This window comes from Orcinus orca, chromosome 18, assembly GCF_937001465.1.
Source record: "Orcinus orca chromosome 18, mOrcOrc1.1, whole genome shotgun sequence".
NCBI classification, from domain to species: domain Eukaryota; kingdom Metazoa; phylum Chordata; class Mammalia; order Artiodactyla; family Delphinidae; genus Orcinus; species Orcinus orca.
In genome coordinates, this window is record NC_064576.1 from 58,545,116 (window position 1) to 58,564,877 (window position 19,762).

At 40.5% G+C, this 19,762-nt stretch overlaps 1 protein-coding gene across 1 annotated transcript in view; it reads right to left on the reverse strand.

The window, feature by feature from the left end:
• Window positions 1–19,762, reverse strand: part of HTR2A (5-hydroxytryptamine receptor 2A) — a 59,874-nt gene that overhangs the window by 18,413 nt on the left and 21,699 nt on the right. The window lies entirely within an intron of this gene.

Below are 19,762 nucleotides of genomic sequence, written 5' to 3' on the forward strand. Positions count from 1 at the left end.
GGGGAAGAAAACTGAGGTTCCAAAAGATTCTATAATTGGCTCTAGGTTTTTCAGTTAGTAAAGGAATGAGCCAGGAGTCAAGCCTAGGAATCATTTGTTTTCTTCTGTACCTTTTTTTTTTTAAGTTTTACTTTTTAAGAACTTTAGATTTACAAAAAAAATGTGCTGATAGTACAGAGAGTTCTCATATACCCACACCCAGTTTCCCCTGTTACAGACACTACATTACTGTGGTATGTTTATTACAATTAGGGAATCAATATGGATACATTATTGTAAGTTCATGCCTGATTCCCATCTTTTCAGTTTTTACCCACTGTCCTCTTCCTGTTCCAGGATCCCATCCAGCACCCCACACTACATTTTGGGGTCATATCTCTTTGGCTTCTCACGGCTCTGGCAGTTTGTCAGACGTTCCTTATATTTGATGACCTTGACAGTTTGCGGAGTACTGGTCAAATATTTTGTAGAGTGAGTTTCAATTGGTATTTGTCTGATGTCCTTCTCATGGTTAGTCTGGGGTTATATGGGTTTTTTTTTAATTAAATTTTTTTTATATAGCAGGTTCTTATTAGTTACATATTTAATACATATTAGTGTATATATGTCAATCCCAATCTCCCAATTCATCCCACCACCACCCGGCACCCCCTATACCTCACTTTTTGTCGTGACCTTGGCCTCGTGGTCCCTAGGCTAGTAGTCCTTTGACTACATCAGAATGTTTGGTTAGCTCCTTCACTGCTTTCACTTTATAACTAATACTTTTTTGTGTTTTAGGGATTAAGAATGTTCATGGGTCAAGAGCCTTGAGACGCAAATGAATATTATGTGGGATCTTATACACTGGAGGTAGGAATAGAAACAGGAGATAGAAGTGGAAAACAAACAAAAGGGTTGTGCATTGCCACTGATATAACGAGACTTCACTCTCAGGGCTCTTCAATACAAGTATCCTATTCAAGGTCACAAATAATTCTTTAATAAGCAATAAACAAATATGTAGTTGCCTACTTGGCCTTGCAACGTGGATGTCTCTAATAGGCATCCTAACTTTACACGGCCACAACAGAGCTCTGGATTGCATCCCTCACCGCTCCACCAACTTTCTCCACTTTCCCCGTCCTAGTTAATGGCACTACCATCCATCTCTACACTCCAAGCCATTAAGATTCACACCTGGATTACTGCAAGAGCTTCCCCACTGCTCTCACTGTGTCCACCCTTACCCATGTAACCCTTTGCTTGAACCCTTCAGAGATCACCCATTGCACTTAGAATGACGTCTACCTCCTTACCTTGGCTGCAAGGCCTTCTCTTATCAGCCCAGCCTCCCTCTCTTTCCTCGTCTCCCAACACTCATCTCATCGCTTCTTGATGAATTGCCTGAGCTGCACTGGCTTCTTTCTGATCCTTCAACCCCATCAGCTGGTTTCCACAGAGGACTTAGGACTTGCTGTTCCCACTGCCAGGAACGTGTCCTCCATGTTCCCATGACTGGCTCCTTCTTTATCATTCAGCATCAGTTTTAATTCCCTCTCCGTAGTGAGCCCTTTCCTGACACCTTAACCTCAATTAGCCCTTGTTCACCCTGCCTGAGTCACTCTAGAGCACATTTCCCTGATTTGTTTTCTTTATAGCACTTGTCATTATATGAATTTTTCTATTGGTCTATTTATTTGCTTGTTTATTGTTTGTCTTTTTCCATGAATGTAAACGCCATAAAAATCAGGGACTTCTCCCAAGATAGTGCCTGCCACACAGTATCTAAGCATTAAAAAATAAAGAAAGATTCGTGGAATAAATGAACAAGCAAATTCAGAGGCCTTTGGGACATATGAAGAAGAGCAGAAAGCAATTATGATTAGATAATAGAGTTTCTCATTACCTCGGTTATAGGGGTAAGGGCAAGAGGTTGCCCAAATATAGGTCATTTGGGGCACTAGAAATTCTAGTCAAATTAGGTCTTTGTAGGTGATAAAGGCAAAGCTATTAAATATGAAGGCTTCCAAGAGATAGTAGCCTTTCTCTAATACCCTGCAGTTAATAAGATCCATCATCTTTACAGCCTAATGCTTCTTTAGGGACACTATGTAGTGGTGGTAGGGATGGTAATAATAATAATAATGTAATAGTAGTAGCAAATAGTTGTATGATATTTTCTATGTTCTAAGCACTGTCCTAAGTGCTTTACACAAATTAGCTCACTTAATTTTCACAGCAACCCTGTGAGATACGTACTATTATTATCTCCATTTGCTGATGAAAAACTTGAGGCACTGAGAGGTTAAGTAACTTGCCTAAGGTCACACAGTAAGTGGAGGAACTAGGATTTTGAGATGCAGCCAGTCTGGCTCCAGAGTGTGTATGTTTCTTTGCTCTGTGGTTTCAGCACAGTTCAGCCGTCAGGCATGCAGGCTCGAGGGGTCAAACTACCTCATTTCAGCAAATCTGCTACTTAACAAATCACATCACTCCCGGATTCTGCATCATCAGGTATGGATCCTGAAATTCATGCTGGGCCCTAGCTATGAAACATGCTGATGAGTGCAAGCCTCCTTCTTTCTTTGTATATCAGTTTCACATTGAGAGCCATTTCGATGCTATTCACGGGAAGGCCAGTCATGGCTTTCCATAAGAGAGAAACAAAAATGAAGAGATACGATATGGAACCGGTCGTTCAGGAGCTTAAAGTTAAGGAGGAATTATCTACTATAAGTCTTTAATGCACATCTCCCAGTTTTTTTAATTTGACATTTTTACATTAACATGAACAGTTTTAACATTTTCAAAATTACAATTTCCTCCACTATTTTTTTACACTCATTCTCTTTCCCTGGTTCTCAGCTGATTGATATCCTGCACCTGCGCTGAGGTTGAATGTTTTCCTTCCAAGTTAACCTTTAGATGATTTCATGGATGGGGGTGGGGCAGAAACCCTCTGAAAATGAATGCAAAAGTTTATGTCCTTCTGACTATGAAAAACTTTCAGGGGAAAGGTAATCCCACAAAACTCTGTAACACAAAAATGATTCTGGACCATTGAACCTGGATATACAAAGGCTACATTTGTGTGTGTGTGTGTGTGTGAGAGAGAGAGAGAGAGAGAGAGTGTGTGTATGTGCCTCCTGATAAAATCACAGCTTCACAGCTTCATAGTTCCATATCTCCTGGAGAGTGCGTTTCTTAGAACATGGAAGCAGTTTATACTTTAAAAACACATCAAGAGACACAAGTCACAGTCAAAAATTTAATGAGCCAGTTAATTTTAAGGAAAGGCAGGGAAATGATAAAAGGATGAGCTTTTTGATGAATTGTGTATTCAGGTTAAAACACGTGCACACACACGCACGTGCACACACACACCACAAAACACATTAGTATTCTGGGGAGAAGGTAATTTGCTAGTTACATACGTGTTAAAATTGAAGCAATTCTTAGAATAAGTCAGACCAAAAGAATACTTTCACATAGACAAAAGACAACTTTCATACAATGGAAACAGGAACTTCTGAAAAATTGCTCAGTTGTCCAGTTTACAAGGGTAGGATGGTTTTAGAGCAAGTGGGAGAGAGAGAAACCCTCCTTTTAACAACATTTTGGGCATGTGGGGTAGTGGTGGATCCGGTTAAGTAAACTGTGAACTTCTTGATGATACGCTCACTGCTTTTCTAAACTTCGTGACAGTAGCAAAGGTACTGTTTAATCGGCTCCGGCCCACTAAATTCTTAAACTGATACATTTTGTGGGGGACAGAATAATGATCCCCTGAAATGCTCACATCTAACTCCGGGAACCTGAATACGTTGTATTTCACAGCAAAGGGTACTTAAGGTTGCAGATGAGAATTAAGGATGCCTATCAGTTGACCTTCAAACAGGGCGGGGATCCTGGATCCTCCAGGTGAGCTCACTGTAATCACAAGCGTTCTTAAGGAGGAAGAGGGAGGCGGAAGAGCCAGGTCAGAGTGATTCAGTCTTAGAAGATGGCGGCCGGTGGACTCTGGAAGCTGGAGCAAGGTGGCGAGGTGATGCTTTCCCGCAGCCCCTGGAAGGAACGCAGCCCTGCTGACGTCTTGACTTGGCCCGGTAAGACCTATTTTGGACTTCTAACTAGACTTGAAGGTAACACTTTTTTTGTTTTTTTTAAGTTGGCAGAAGTGTTGCGTAAGTTTGTGATAATTGTTACTGTAGCAACAGGCAGGGAACACACATTGCCTGGACCGGTTCCTTCTCTGATACTTGGGTGTTGCTGTAAGTAGGCACATGCAGGGGGTCAGCGAGAGAGTGGGGCCTTTCCAGCCTTTGCTTGTCCACAGCACCCTTTGCTCCCACTGTTTTGATGGTACTGCCTTTGTTCATTTGGAGTGAGATTCACCCGGCAAACTCGTCAAAACTTGATGAGTTTTGATGCCATGCAAGCTCGTGTATGAACTTTTAAACCTTCCTGTGAGGAAGAAAACTGTTCCACAATATGAAAAGCAGCCTTGCTTTTCATCTTTATTGTTATTAAAGTGCAATTCACAGCTGTAGCCACCTGGGGTGAAATGAGCATGAGACTAGGGGACCGAAGCCCTGCATTTTGTCCTTGGTCCTTCCTCTTCCTCATACAAGCTACGGATGTGATGGACTTGTTCTCCCATAAACATTTACAATAACTTTGTAAGTTCCTCAAATCCTTTTGATATTTGAATTGGAAACTGTGGGTTTAATTTGGGGGGAAACTAACATCTTAGTTCTGCAATTTACGATGTCAAATTATCCCAATATGAACATGTTATATCTTTTTAACTGGCTAAGTCGTATTTTGTCTATAATAGTTTAAGGCTTTTTTGTCATAAAGGTCTTGGGAATTCTTATGTCATCTGTTTTACATCCAGTATTACTGCCTGTGTCAATCTGTGTGGTTGTTATTGTTCCCTTGTATGGTGTGTTACTTCTGAATTGTCAGGTAAAGGTTGGGCTACTAGTATTTCCTTTATAGATTTGCTTCTCATAGGCCTAAGTATTTTTTTCTGGAGTTTGTTCTGAGGATTTAAGCTGCCACAGCTGATTGTGTACAGCAGGAGAAGGGGTTTTACAGCTCACGCCCTAGCCTGTGGGCCTCCTGGTGATTCTATTCGGTGTGTGGGGGGAGGATGGACCTTAGAGCGGAGGACCTCTAGCATTAAAATGTGGGCTCCAAGATCCCCCACTTGCCCACATCCTGCCTGAATGCCTCCACGGCACCTGTGTGGGCTGCTGCTCCAGCCCTCAGTCCCCTATCCCTTGGGCTGGGAGAGGCAGGAGGAAAGAAAGCTCGGAGGGCCAGCTGGCCGCTGCTCCCCTTTCCCTGGGCTCTGATTGGGCGGTTCTCGACCTTGGAGCACACTGGAACCACCTCGGAGCTTTAAAATACTGACACCTGGACTGAACCTATAGTCTGAGCCCCAGGGGAGGCCTAGGACAGAAGGTTTTAAAACTCCACAGGTGATTCTTATGTGCTGTGAAGGCTGCAGCCCTGGCCTGAACTTAGCCCACCGGCTGGAGGAGGTACCAGCCAAGGTTGCTGTTTCTCTGTTTGGTCACCAGGCAAGCAGTGCCTGCCAAGGGCAGTGGCTCTAAGGGGGAGCCCACTCCACTGTCTGTGGCTCTCGGCGCTTTTCCCCTCTGGGTTGTGTGTGTCCCATGTGTGGACCTGATCACCTTCTGTTTTCCTAGAGCTTTTTCATAGCTTTTATGCTAGTTCTACGATTCCCCAATTCCCCTCTTCTGTTAGGTTTAGAAGAAGTAGTCTGCAGTCCCAGTAAATCTGCCTTTGTAATAGCACCTGGAGGTCCTTCTTTTAAACCTGGAACACTAAAGGGAAACCAGCCTGAGGAACTAAGCCAGAAGGGCCTGGTCATCAGTAGCACATATATTTTCCTCCAGAACGTTATCAAATTGTAGGGGGAGGGCTCTGGACACAGTGTCAAGTCTGGGATTTGATTCTTTCCTAACAAAGAAAGTTTATCCCTCAGAGTTGTGAGGATTAAATGAGAGAAAGTGGCAAGGCCCCCAGTGGCATCTTTTAGGAGATGCTCACAGATGTTAGCCAAACTTGAACTCTCGTGGTGTGAATAGGACAGAAACATTCATTAACTGATGTGTGACGGGAGGATCAATGCTCTGAGAGTAAGAATCATCTAGCAGGTGGTGTTACAAATATCAAAGGCTTAGGTATTTCTCCGTGGCTGTGAGCCATACCTTTAGTACTCTTGTTACGATTGCTTTTAGACTCTGTTAACACTTAATTAGACTCCTCTGTTAGCCTATAAGAGAGACACGTAATGAGCTCATACAATTTAGCTCATTTCAGGCTTGTACTGGCTTGAGGTAGAAGCTGCTGGAATTGACTTTTATTGTCAGGAATTCCAGTGGTGGTCTGTCTTTCTTTTCTTTTTTTTTTTAGCTTCTATTAGAATAAAATATCACTATTCCAGGTCTGGCCCTACCTGACTTCAACTCTTTCTAGGCTGAAATTTTCCCAGGGATTTTATGGTGTACGTCACTAATAAAAGAAGTCAGCAGAGACTCCCTAGGTTCAGGGATGTGATCATATAATTAACATTTGATTAAGGGAAAAACAGCACAGCGTTTGGTTAAGATCACAGATTACATCCCACTCTCCCCGCCACCCATCCGCAACCCCTGGCTTTAGTTGAAGAGTATTCCTGGAAAAGATGTTGAAGTCCTAATTCCCAGTATCTGTGAATGTGACCTTATTTGAAATTAGTTTTTGTTGATGATCGAGTTAAAATAAGGTCATGAGAATGAGCCCTAATCCAGTATGACTGGTGACCTTATAAAAAGGGGAAATTAGGGTGCAGAGAGAAACACACAGGAATCACATCACATGAAGATTAAGGTAGAAATTGGGTGGTGCATCTATCAAGATGAGGAATGCAAAGGATTGTCAGCAAAACACCAGAAGTTGGGAGACAGACATGGAGCAGACTCTCCCTCACGGCCTTCAGAAGGAACCGACCCTGCCGATGCTTTTATTTCGGCCTTCTGGCTTCCAGAACTGTGAAACAATACGTTTCTGTTTGAGTCACCCTAGGAAACTAGTACACCCTCTTCCCTTCACTGTGCCTCCTCGGAGAAGTGATGCTATGGATGGGTCAGATTCAAGGACACTCATTGAATTATTAGGTTGAAACATGAGAAGGTTGATAGTTAGCTACCTTTGGCCTTCAGAAAGTACAGTTTCACGTGATCCAACCTAACACTTTTCTTGTATGAGACCCTAGATAAACCTCATTAGGGTGGGATGGGGGGCCTGTCTCTCATTTCCACTTCTTCCCTCGTCTGGAGTGTGAAGGGGCTCCCAGCTGGGAGATATCCTGGCCGCCATTTTCTCTGGCCTTTGCTTATGCTTCTGTAGATGCTCTTTATGACGTGTAGCCAAACCGTAACAGAGACGGAACTCCAAATTGCTTTCCCTCAAAAGGTCTGAGGTGGGGTGGCAGGTGGGGACCTTTTGGTGTTCTGAAGGGCCTATGAAAATGTTAAGATCTGGAAAAAATGCAAAACACGTGTGTGTAACCTTTTCAAAAGAAACGTCTAAGTGTCAATACAATGTAACATGTAACAGGGCTGACCTGGCTACGTTAATATGCCACATTGAACATGTTTAAGATGATGTGGGTGGAGGCTCTAGAAATAAGAGTTACCAAAGGTCTTAAACAACCCTGGGCACTGGGGCAAATGGTCTTTCCTCTGGCTACCACCATCTGATACTTACAACTCTTCCTTGCTGGTATATTCTTGACATTCAAGATGAGAGACTGGATTTAGGACAAAAGGGGTAGAACAAAGCAGTCTTTTGTCCGGCTTCATCCTCTGGTTATACATTTCGCTTGGAAAACTGACTGTTCTAAACAGTGGGTTAAGAACAAGATTCAGGCATTTGTGTCCTGCTAATATGATTCTCATTCTCCTTATAAGAGTACCCAATTTGAATAGTTTTTCTCTGTAAAAATCCCTCATTAAAATAAAGCAAAACAGTAATCCCTCATGGATTTCTAATCAACCTAATAGGCAATTTAGAAAAGACTTGAAATAAATGCAAACACTAGGTACAACTTTATCTCTGCAGTGAATTCTCAATAAACCTAATTACTTAACCTCTCTTTTTCCCAACCAAGACGGACGGGAAGTAAAGACGTAGGAATGTTACTTCACTCACTATGAGCTTATGAAGCTCAAGAGATAAAAACTGCAGCAGGGTTTGGAATAGAAATGAGTCTTTTAAATGGATATGGGGCTTGGCTAGACCTCTACCTTATGGAATATCGATCTGTTAAGTCAGTACGAGTCTTATATATACCTTAAACTTCGTGAAAGGTAACTTCAGCGTGCGTTTCTCTAGTGGAGCCTGTTCAACTCTTAGTCCAAAATACTAGGGCGAACGGGACTACTGGTATATCTAGTATGGTGGTTCTTATATATGCTCTCTCACAGTACTTTCATCCTGGGATCAGGGTTTCTTATGAAAAGGCTTATAACTTAGGTTAAAGGGATATCATTAACTACTTATCATTCATGGGGCAAATAATTTTTGAATGTCTCCTAAGTGTCGGGCATGGTGCTCAACACCAAGGATACAACCTTGGCCAAAACAGCCCCTGACGTCAGAGTTTACAGTTCCGTAGAAGGCATTACTAACAGGGTAATACATCCTAGGGTAGCAGCAGTTTCAGGCTACAATGAGGGACACAGAAGGGCACTTGGATTTGGGGACAGATCAAGAAAACTTTCTGTAGAAAGGGATCAAAAACTGAGACTTCAAAATTAAGGCTTTATCCAGACAAATTGGATACATTCCCTAGAGACAAGAAAGCACAGCACATAATAAGAACGGAAAGTAATTCAATATGAGGTAAGGATCCTCCAGAGAGAGATGAGCCTGAAGAGAGATGCAAGAGCTGTATCTTGGAGGGCCTTGTGAGCCATTTGGAGCAGTTTTAACTTTATCCTGAGGGCCATGGGCAGCCATTAAATGATTTAAGGCAGAGAATGGAAATGATCGGATGAAAGGTCTGGCAGTGTGGAAAATGGATTAGAAGGGAACTAGACCGGTAAAGAGGCTGACGCAGTACACAAGGTGAGAAAGTGACAGACAGCAGTGGGGACAGAAAAGTGGAGGATTCATAAGACATTAAGAGAAGTGGTAGAACTTCGTGATTAGGTGTGGGTACAGGAAGAAAAATGAAGACTGAAGGTTTTTAGCTTTGTAGAGTGGAGCCTGAAATAGAAAACAAGTTTTAGGGCTTCCCTGGTGGCACAGTGGTTGAGAGTCCGCCTGCTGATGCGGGGGACACGGGTTCGTGCCCCGGTGCGGGAAGATCCCACATGCCGCAGAGCGGCTGGGCCCGTGAGCCATGGCCGCTGAGCCTGCGCGTCCGGAGCCTGTGCTCCGCAATGGGAGAGGCCACAACAGTGAGAGGCCCGCGTACCGAAAAAAAAAAAAACCCAGAGAGGAAGAGCTTTATGGAAAGAAGTCCAACTTATACTATGTTGTCTCTATGACTATATTCTTAAGCAGAGAGATCCTGAGTGAGCCTTTCTCCAGAAGCTGGCTTAATTGGATTCCAACCAGGCAGAATGAATTCTTAATCAGAACATATTTTATTTGCTTAAAATGAATATTGTTGCAGTTACCCCCTATTTATTAACAAAGTGGTTATTAACAGCTATCAGTGGCTGACCTTGACAGATTCCATTACTGAAATAATGAAGTCTGATGGGTTACTATTAACATTTGCTAATAGTTTTACATTTGCCGAGCAAGAGATTGGAGTGAAATAGAGATGCTTACTCAGGCAGGTTGACCCCAGGGAGATGGAAGGAAGTAATGAAAAGCACAGGGAGCTTGATGAAAAATGAATGGCTCCCAGGAAGAATTTCTACAAATGAATGCAAATTCAGATATAGATCTTTTAATCACCATGCTGAAAGGTTGATTACTTAATATTAGAATCACCAGATGTTTTTGTTGTAGGCAGAAATGGGAAAATAGGAATGTATCCCTTTAAAAGGTCCTAGTCATTTCATAATAGCTGGTAGGAAACTGAACCAAAATGATAAAATGAAGAAAGCAACCAGGTTCAGAGCCAAATGGAGGAGAAAAGCTTAGCAGCAAGAAAAGGAGAATGAGATGAAATCCTATAGAGTGTTAGCCTTTCTGAAACTTGGAGTTTGGGATTCCAAAGGATATGATTTTATTTTTTCTCCTAAGCAGCTTCCTTCTCACTGACATACTTTTAGATTGTGAAAAATGTCCTCCCCTTATCCCCAAAACCATTATTAAATTTTCAGTACCTCTAGACACATGACCCAGCAACAAATACCAACACAGCTCCTTCCACCACCCCCAATCAGCTGTGGGCCAAGGAGTAAACTTGGCCTTGTGATATAGTTTGGGAGACATAAAGGTCTGTTTTCAAATTGTCTCTCCCACCTTCCCCAGATTTTCCCATCACAGATTCATTTCTTTATATCGCACGTCTTGATCTTTCTGGCACTCTCTACTTAAAATGCACCCATTTCTGGAAGGCGTGATAACTTAGAACCCATTAGCTCTTATCAACTAAAACCTTATCCCAAATAGAAGCCCTGTAGGGGCTGAAGCAGATGGAATGAATTATTTTGGAGAAATTTCCCCTCCTCCAAGTGCTACTTTGCAGAGGTGGAAAAGCCTATTTGCGCCTCTCTTACAACTCTGGATGGGAGGTTCCTTCTCTGGCTTAATCTCTATTGCCCAGACTTCCTGGATCACTAATTACCGAACTGAAGTCAGTTTCTTTTATGCTTTTACCTATTGCCAAAGAGCCCAAGGTAATGAGGAATACTGGATCCATGTGGGGACAACCCCCCCTTTAGAAGACAAAAAGAGACTGTCTTGCTGTTGCCTGCCCTTTAGTTCCTGGGAGATGGGGCAGGATCCTACTAATTTCTGACATAAGAAATTAGCTGCGGACTTCAAAATGACCTCTGTGCGAGCATGCAAGATAGAGAACCAGACGACAGTGAAGAAGTTCCTTGTCAGATTTGACTCTTACAATGAATCAAATTATTGTACCTTCTGTAAGTATACTTCAACCCAGCAGTTGGTGCACAGTATATAGGCAATGCATACGGTTTTGAACCAATCAATTTAAGCATTTCACACTTTAGAGGAGGTGACTCACAGAGAGTAGCTCCTTGAAAAAAGTTTTTTCCCCTATGTGTTCAGTCATTAAGGGCCTATTCTGCAGGTACCACAATCTAAGAATAGAGGTAAGCACTGTATAAGATATGTCCTATGCAAAATTAATGTATTAGGGAAGGCAAACTATACTATCAAGTTTAATAAAATATAAGCAGGACAAGGAAAATTAGCGGGAAAAAAGTACTGTAGAACTTTGGGATAGATCCAGGGTGGCTCTGAGGGACATAGAGGCCCCCAAAGAGAAACCACCCTAATAGGAAAGAGGAACGGGGAAATAAAACTGGCTGACCCTTGATTGGGAGATGCAGCTGTTAGTGACTCCTATTAAATGAAGTCTTTGTAAGACAACTTACAACCTCTGTTGGGGCAGTTAACTCTAAGGGTGTCCTCTAATTGGTAAGAACTTCGCTGGTAAAATACTCCACTTTACAGAACTTGGAGGCAAGACCTACAGGAAGAGTAAGAAGTGAAGGGTGGGTGGGATCGGAAATGATATTTCAACCCTGAAGCCAAAGAATCTAGTAACTGGGGGAAGAGTAGGCAGGTCCTAAGGGAGATAAGGTGCAAGTGAGGTGAAGTGAGGGTGGAGAAATAGGCAGGTGCTTGAGGGCAGAAGGACTTATTTAGCATTTAAGCTTAACAAAAGCATTTCAGTCATCCTAAGGGAGATGGGAAGCCATTGAAAAGTTATTAAAAGGTCTTTATTTACATAGCTCAGACCTCTGAATTCTGTTGAATAATGAATCAAACCCGTGGTGGTTTAAACACTCAAGTGTTCATCTACAAATTAACTGGGTTAATAGGTGTATGTATTAATGAGTATATAAACAATTTTGGCACCTTTGTGACCAGTTGATTACTATGAAGGCTTTTATGAGAATGAAATATACAGAGTACAGGGACCACAGCTGACTTTTCCTTGACGTAAATAATGGTAGGACTTTCTTGATTGTGAATCTTATCAAGTACTGAAATCCAACTTTTTAATAAAGTAGTATAGGGGGTTAGTTTTCCTAAGTTATAATGGAAGTTGGTGAGAGCATATGATTGTTATATGCAACATTTTCAATAACACAACACATGAGGCAAAGAACTATAGTAAGGCAATACACCCAAGGAAAATTAAGTTCTTTGCTTGGTTCATTTTAACACTTTATTTGAATAACCCTATTTTGGACTATGTAGAAAAATACTGGTACTACTTATAAAATGACATTTGTTCTACAAATAAAACAAGTTATTGGTGGAAATATTAAAAGAGTAGAATGCTTGTAAGCACTTGTTGGTCATTTCCGTGTAAATGACTTAAATCACTAATTATACAAGTTTTCAATTTAATCCTCAAAGAAAATATCAAGGGCCTCTATACTGACAGTCTCTTTGGTATAACCCTGTTTTACCATGTACGTTTGAGAGTAAAAGTTTCTTTTAAAATCTGTAACTTAGGTTCTTTAACTCAGACTTATTTTCCCGGCAATTAGTCAGTCACATTATAAATGGTTATACAACTTTGAGTTAGCATATTACTTGTATAGACTTTAAGGGCAAATACAAATTAAAAACGAGGATAAATACTCCTTATTACAAATAAGGGAAGAGGCCTTATTTCTTCTTTCTTCTTATCCCTTCCCTTCTCTTAGAGCATTTTCTTTTGTAAAGCTGTAAATTCTTTCTTTGGCTTTGGGCTTTAAATCTTTTAAAAAGCCTCTTTCAAGTCTTACAACTAGGAATGTCTTTCCCAAGGACCAGGGAGCTAACTCTTTGAAATGCCATCAAGGGAGATAGGACCTTTAAATAGCAATAGACAGGTCTAGTGGCTACAGTTCAGAACTATTGGATTCAAGGCAAAAACATTTTTGGGGTCATTTACTTAGCGTATATGTATATATGGGTACGTGTATGTATATACACGCCTGTGCTATTGGGGGCAGGGGGAGGATGAATCTGAAGTATGGAATGCTCAGCAACACTTATCACTGACTGGAGGATACACAGACTGAAGGTGAAGCACTCCTAAAAGTTGTTAGCAGCAATGGGAACGTGTGGATGCTCAGAACAAGGTAAGCTTTTCTGGGCTCCCTCCAGCCATCTCATGAGACCTTTTTGCTGTCTTCATTATTTTCAAGTTCTGCTGTCTTTATCTTGCCTACATCCTGGGAATCCTAAGAGGATTCATTTGTAAGAGTTTTATAAATTGCTTTGTAGATTAAAATTCTCTATAAAGTGTTTATTACTCTGAGCAGTCCTGACTTGGAGAGATTAGACGTCTGACAGTTGACATTTCCAGAGAAATGCATCTGTGTTGTTAACCCAGGAGGCTGGCTCGCACAGACAGTTGGATCAGGTGATCCGCTTCCTGATGTGCTTATCTGTGAAGCTGACCCATCCTTCAGCCTTAGCCTGGCCTCACAGTTCTCCCTTCTCTGCTTCCTTCTTTTTCCTGGGGTCTCTCAGCTCTTGGGCAGATCCACCCTAGACCTGCCTAAAGGCCTTAGGGTAGGGAGAGGCTGAGGAAAGACAGTGGTGCACAGTGGAAATAGTCATGGACTTCAAGTCAGAAGACGTGCATTGGACCAATTCTGCCTTCTTAATTATGAAATCCTGACTAGCTACTTAGTCTACTTGAGCTAGTTCTCATTTAACAAATTTGTTGAGCACCAACTATTGGGCTTGGTATAGTATGTGGGGCTGGAGATTCATCAGAGAAGTAGACTACAAACCCCTACCCTCATGGAACTTTCATTTCAGCTGAAGATAAAACATAAGTAAATATATAATAGAAGCTAATAAAATACGGTAGAGGGGGAAAATGGATGGGGAATAGATGGGAGAGAATGTGATAACTTCTCTGGGGAGATCAGGGTAGGCCTCACAAGAAATAAACATTTGAGCAAAGGCTTAAAGCAAATGAGGCAATAGAACATGTACCTATCTTGGGAAGAGCTTTCCAAATTGAGTCCAGAAACAGGAAAATAGGAAAGTAAAACCTAGTTGTTGACCCTTGCCTGGAACTAATAACGACAACAGCATATTCTTAAAATGCTTACTGTATGCTAATCATGTAGTAGACATGAGTTATCTGGCATATATCTTATATCTAAAATATCTATTCTGCAAGCTGGTTACAGCTGACCTTCATCCCGGAAAGTGAAGGCTAACCCCCAAATGTTAACAAATTCCCAGTCTCGGGGAAGGGGCCATTTTCAATTTGAATGTCGTATTCTACAATCTACCATTTATGAATTTATATCAACATTATGACAGAGCCTGGTACTAATGTGAATACAATGTATTATAAAATTGTGGAGACAATTCTTCCTGGAACTTTGAGTTGCTATTTCTCCAGAGTATCTTTTCGAAGATGTCTGAATAGTGAACAGCCTTGGATGATATAGTGTATCCATCTGAAGCAAAGGGGGAGGTTGCTTACTGCTTATCATAAAGGATTTGGGTTCCTGACACTCAGATTCCTTTTCTCTGTGCAATCTACTGCGGCTCCCTTGGCGTTGCCCTGTGTGAAACGGGGCTCAGGCAACCAGCACAAGAAAAGGATGATATGCTGGCTGTTACTGCCGGGAATCTCTGGTCCAAGAGTCTCACGTCATCTGCCAGCATCCATGAAACTGTGGCAGGCTAACCTGTTAGCTTGCAAGTAAAGTAAAATCTAAGATGCACCCTTCAATCTTCATGTGCACTTTTGGAATGAATTGGCAATTTTGTTAGACCAAGGGAATAGTTAAAGGAATGTAAGAAATGATGATATACCTTATAAACAAGTTATTGAAGAATTTCCTGAAGTCTAAATGTGAACTTTGTCCTGATTGAGTACAAAATACCCAGATAATGTAGGAAATAGTTCATCAACTGTCTCAGCACTGCTGCAAAGAGGAGGTCAATTCTTAAGTGGCTGGTTTCCTTAGGCAACTGGGAACCTAGTCAGTTAAGTTCACAAGTTTATATTATCAGTGGAAATTCTGTTTCCATATTCAAACAAATTTTTCCCCCATCTCTCTAAAGGTATGGGGATGTGTTTTCCCTAAAGAGGTCAGATTTCAGGGAGCGCATAACATTTGAGTAATCTGAACGCTCAGTATTCTTGGATGTGCGATGCTACCAGAGCCAGGGCAGAGTCAAGCTGAATGGAGTTACTGAACGTGTTTGTGTGGCTGGAAATGCAGCTTGAAGATGAAATGGAAGGCAAAACTCTGACAGCTTGGTATTGAGATTTAACGTTTGTACAAGGTCTTTGAGGGTGAAGGCATGGCTGAGAACAAAACTATTCAGAAGATGATGTATTTGGAGGAATTGACCATATGACCAAAAGCAAACTCCTACTCAAGGAATTACAAACTAACACTTCCCTAAAATATCATCATTGGATTTTTTTCCCCTTAAATTAGGGAACTGCACCTTTAAAGATGTATAACTATTATACCTAGTTCTTTGAGAGAGACTGCTCACAGGGGGTATACCTTAAATTCCCTATATTTGACTGAGTTTCTATTTTATCCTTTATACAGAATTTACATCATTTATCTTCAGGCACTTCCCCAAGGAAGTCTAGGGTGGCTATGCATCCTTGAAATATCCAAAAGGGCTTATAAAGTAATCTACATTCCCTAACAACTGGAAGATTGCCATTTGTAAAGATGGAAAAATTATTCTCAGCTTTTAACATTGTCACATAGAAATGTCAATACTTTAAAATAATTATAGGAAAAACATTTTTTGCAAGTCTACTTTTTTATTCTCAGATAACTTGTTGGATTATAATACTTGAGGTGATAAAGTCACTTTAAGGAATTGGAAGGGAGTAAAATGGGAAACTAGATTGAAAGAACAGCGATGACACCAAAAGCACAAGCAACAGAAGAAAAAATTAGACTTCATCAAAATTAAACTTTTGTGCATCAAAGAACACTATCAAGAAAGTAAAATGACAATCCATAGAATGGGAGAAAATATTTGCAAATTGTATCTGACAAAGGTTGAATATCCAGGATATATAAACAATTCCTAAAACTCAAACATTCTAATTAAAACGGACAAAGGACTTGAATAGATATTTCTTCAAAGAAGATATGCAAAGGTCAATAAGCATATGAAATAACACTAATCATTAGGGAAATGCGAATCAAAGCCACAGTGAGAGAACACTTTACACCTACTAGGATGCCTATAACAAACAATAACAAGCTTTGGCGATGATGCAGAGAAATTGGAATCCTTGTACATTACTGGTGGGAATGGAAAAATGCACAGTTACTGTGGAAAATAGTTGGGCAGTTCCTCAAAAACTAAACATAAAATTACCATATGACCCAGCAACTACATTCCTCAGTAGATTCCCAAAATTGAAAATGGGACTCACAGATCCTTGTATGCCAATATTCATTACAGCATCATTCACAATAGCTGAAGGATGGAAACAACCCAACTGTCCAACAGAAAATGTACATGCAATGGACTATTCAGCTGTAAAAAGGAATAAAGTTCTGATAACGTGCTATAATATAGATGAACCTTGAAAACATGACAAGTGAAATAAACCAGACAAAAAAGGACAAAGTTTCACTTACATGAAATACCTAGAATGGATAAATTCATATCCAAAGTAGATTGGAGGTTACCAGGGGCTGGGGAAGGAGGGAATGGGGAATAATTGCTTAATGGTCAGGGTTTCTGTTTGGGGTGATAAGTCTAGAAATAGATAATGGTAAGGGTTGCATAAGATTATGAATATAATACTCCTAAATTGTATACTGAAAATGGCAAATTTGTTATTTAACCATAATTTGTTTAAATGTACATACCTTTCATTTGTGACTTTTAAATAATTTAGCTTCTAAATTGGTCAAGGGAGTTTTAAAACTGAAAAAGTAAAATTGGGACCAAAGTAAATATATCTGAGGTAATTATAGGTAAGTGAAACTAAAAGGACAAATAGACTACTGTAGGGATAGAATAAGATCAAATTATATGCCAAACTACTGTTTTGAATACACTACTTTATTAGTCAAAACTAGTTGGGAAATTAGTTGGGAATTGGGAAAATGGCTAATAGACTATATCAACATGAGGGAATAACTTGTAGCCATTAAAATCATAATTATGAAGCCCATATGGAAAAATAAAAGCACATTAATACAACATTATATGATGTATCAGAATATAGAATAGCATATATAATACCTTTGCTAAAATACATTTTATGTGGGAGTCAAAACAAACACAGTTCTAGGAAAAAATATTTCTAATGCTGTTGCTTTAATTTTTTCAAAAAAGGAAAAGTGAACATATTCGTGGGCTCAGTACTTTCTCTCTAGTAATTACCTATTGTGCAAAGTAATGCTGGTGTTTTGAACTAGATTCCCTTTTTCCTGGAGGTGTATCAATTATATTCAATTTTAGTCTGAAGACATGCCTAAATTGGGCTACAATTAACGACAGCAGAGTTAAATCAGTGGTTTAAAGGTGTTATAAGTTAAACTCCAATTAAATGTTGCTTGGGATCTCATGAAATATTCTCATTTAATGCCAAGACTTCAGGATTCCTTTTATATAACTCTAGGACTATAGAGTTAGGAAATTGGTAGTCCAAACTCATTTTACAAGTGAGGAAACATATACACAGCCTGTATTCTGAAGAAAGCCGGATAGTAGCCCAGGTTGCCTGGGTCTTCATACTTTGCTCATATCCAGTGCTGTACATGCATGACAATGTATTATAGCCAGAGGAGCTTAGTGCTGGAAGATTCATCTTCAAAATCTTGTTAGCGTATTGCTGTTAATACTAAACGAACCAAACCCGTCATCCCTCCTCTCCTCCTTCAACTTTTAGGATATTTTACATTGTGAGAATTATTGCAGCTTATCAGTAATTAGACTTTTCAGCATGCTAGAAGCTTAATGCAGAAAAAGCTTTCTAAAGAAATATAAATGCAACCTGATTCATATTTCATATCTTGTGAAAAATCTGTTAAAAGACCATAAACTAAACAGGTCCATTTTTGACCTGAAAAACAAAAAAGGAAATCAGTCGCAAAGCCCTGCCTTTTATCACTTGAAGCTGGATTAAAAGAGAACCCCTTCTGGGCCATCAGTCCCCTCCTGGCCTGATTCAGGCTGCTGAGCCACTGATCGGGTTGCTAAATAATCAATTGTCTGCTCTGCATTCAACCATTACGGAAAAAAAAACAAGCAAATCATTCTGAAAATATTTTTTAGCGTTATTCTCTCGATAGGGTCTGTGATTTATTGACCCAAACCAACTCTATTTCAAAATATCAATAATTACAAAGTGTTAGCAGACTCTCCAGGTAGGCAAATGGATGGGAGTTGGAGATAACACCACCTGTCTTGGTCAGGCCAGTGAGAGGTTTCGGTGCCTTTCTCTGTAGATCTTGGCACCCAACTCGCTCTAAACGTAGTTCTGAAGGTCGAATAGAATCCCTCTGTACCAGAACAAAAGCCTGTTTGTTCAACGGCTTGCTGACAATCTTAGGTATTGAGACCTAACAGTAGAAAGTATTATAGAGCCGGAAAGGATTATCAAAATGTGATTTAATTCTAGACAAATCCCACCTAAGTCTTATGATTTCAAAAGACCTCCAGGGAAATCACTTCAGTCGTATCTTTTATTTCTTCCTCTTCAATTCAGGTAATGTTCATGATGTGCAATGATAGCTTTAAAATATCATGGTGCTCTTTGAAATGTGAGAAGGTACCTTGTTACCTTGACCAGTTTGGAATGAAAACCATTCTTAAATTTAGATTTTAAATCAAAGATAAAAGATTATAAAGAATCCAAGGCCAGTGCACCTGGTTGAGGAAATCAGGATTGGCTCATTAATGGTCAGTTTTGCCAGCATTTATCAAGTGCCTACTGTGCTAGTGATGAGTGAATCAAAGACGATAAGACATGACTCCTCCCTGCACCTGAGAGGTTAAAAACCCAGTATGCTCTACTGCACGGGTTGACAGCTCTGTGCAACACTATCATTGGTTCGTTGCAAACAAGGGTACGTGCAATGTACTTATCTGAAATTTTAGAAAGTGCATATGTGAGGCAATCTCTGAGAATAGATATTAAAAAGTCCATCCCAATTCTAAACTGATAGTTCAGACAGTGCTGCTTGGTGCACACCAATTCTTGGGCTTCCCTTTGGTTTCTCCCGAATCAGATTATCTGGGAGTGGGCCCTAAGAATATGCACTTTCCTGTGATTCTAACACACTTCCATTGTTTCCTTAGAGAAAAGTCATCCTTCACAGCAATAGTTTCTCATCCAAGGGTGAAACGGTCTTCAGTGATGGGTCATTGTTTTTGTGTCTTTCACATTGTTTCAGAAACTGGTCTGAGAGTGGTTATGAGGGATGCTTAGAGAACTAGTTCACTGTTTATCTTTGAGTCTCACTCAGTTTTCTCTAACACTTATAAACGGTTTAGCCAAATGTGAAGAAAACAACACAGGCAGGTGAGCAAGTGCTGGCTAAGACCATTCACTGAGGAAAGGGTGGCTGGTGGAGAC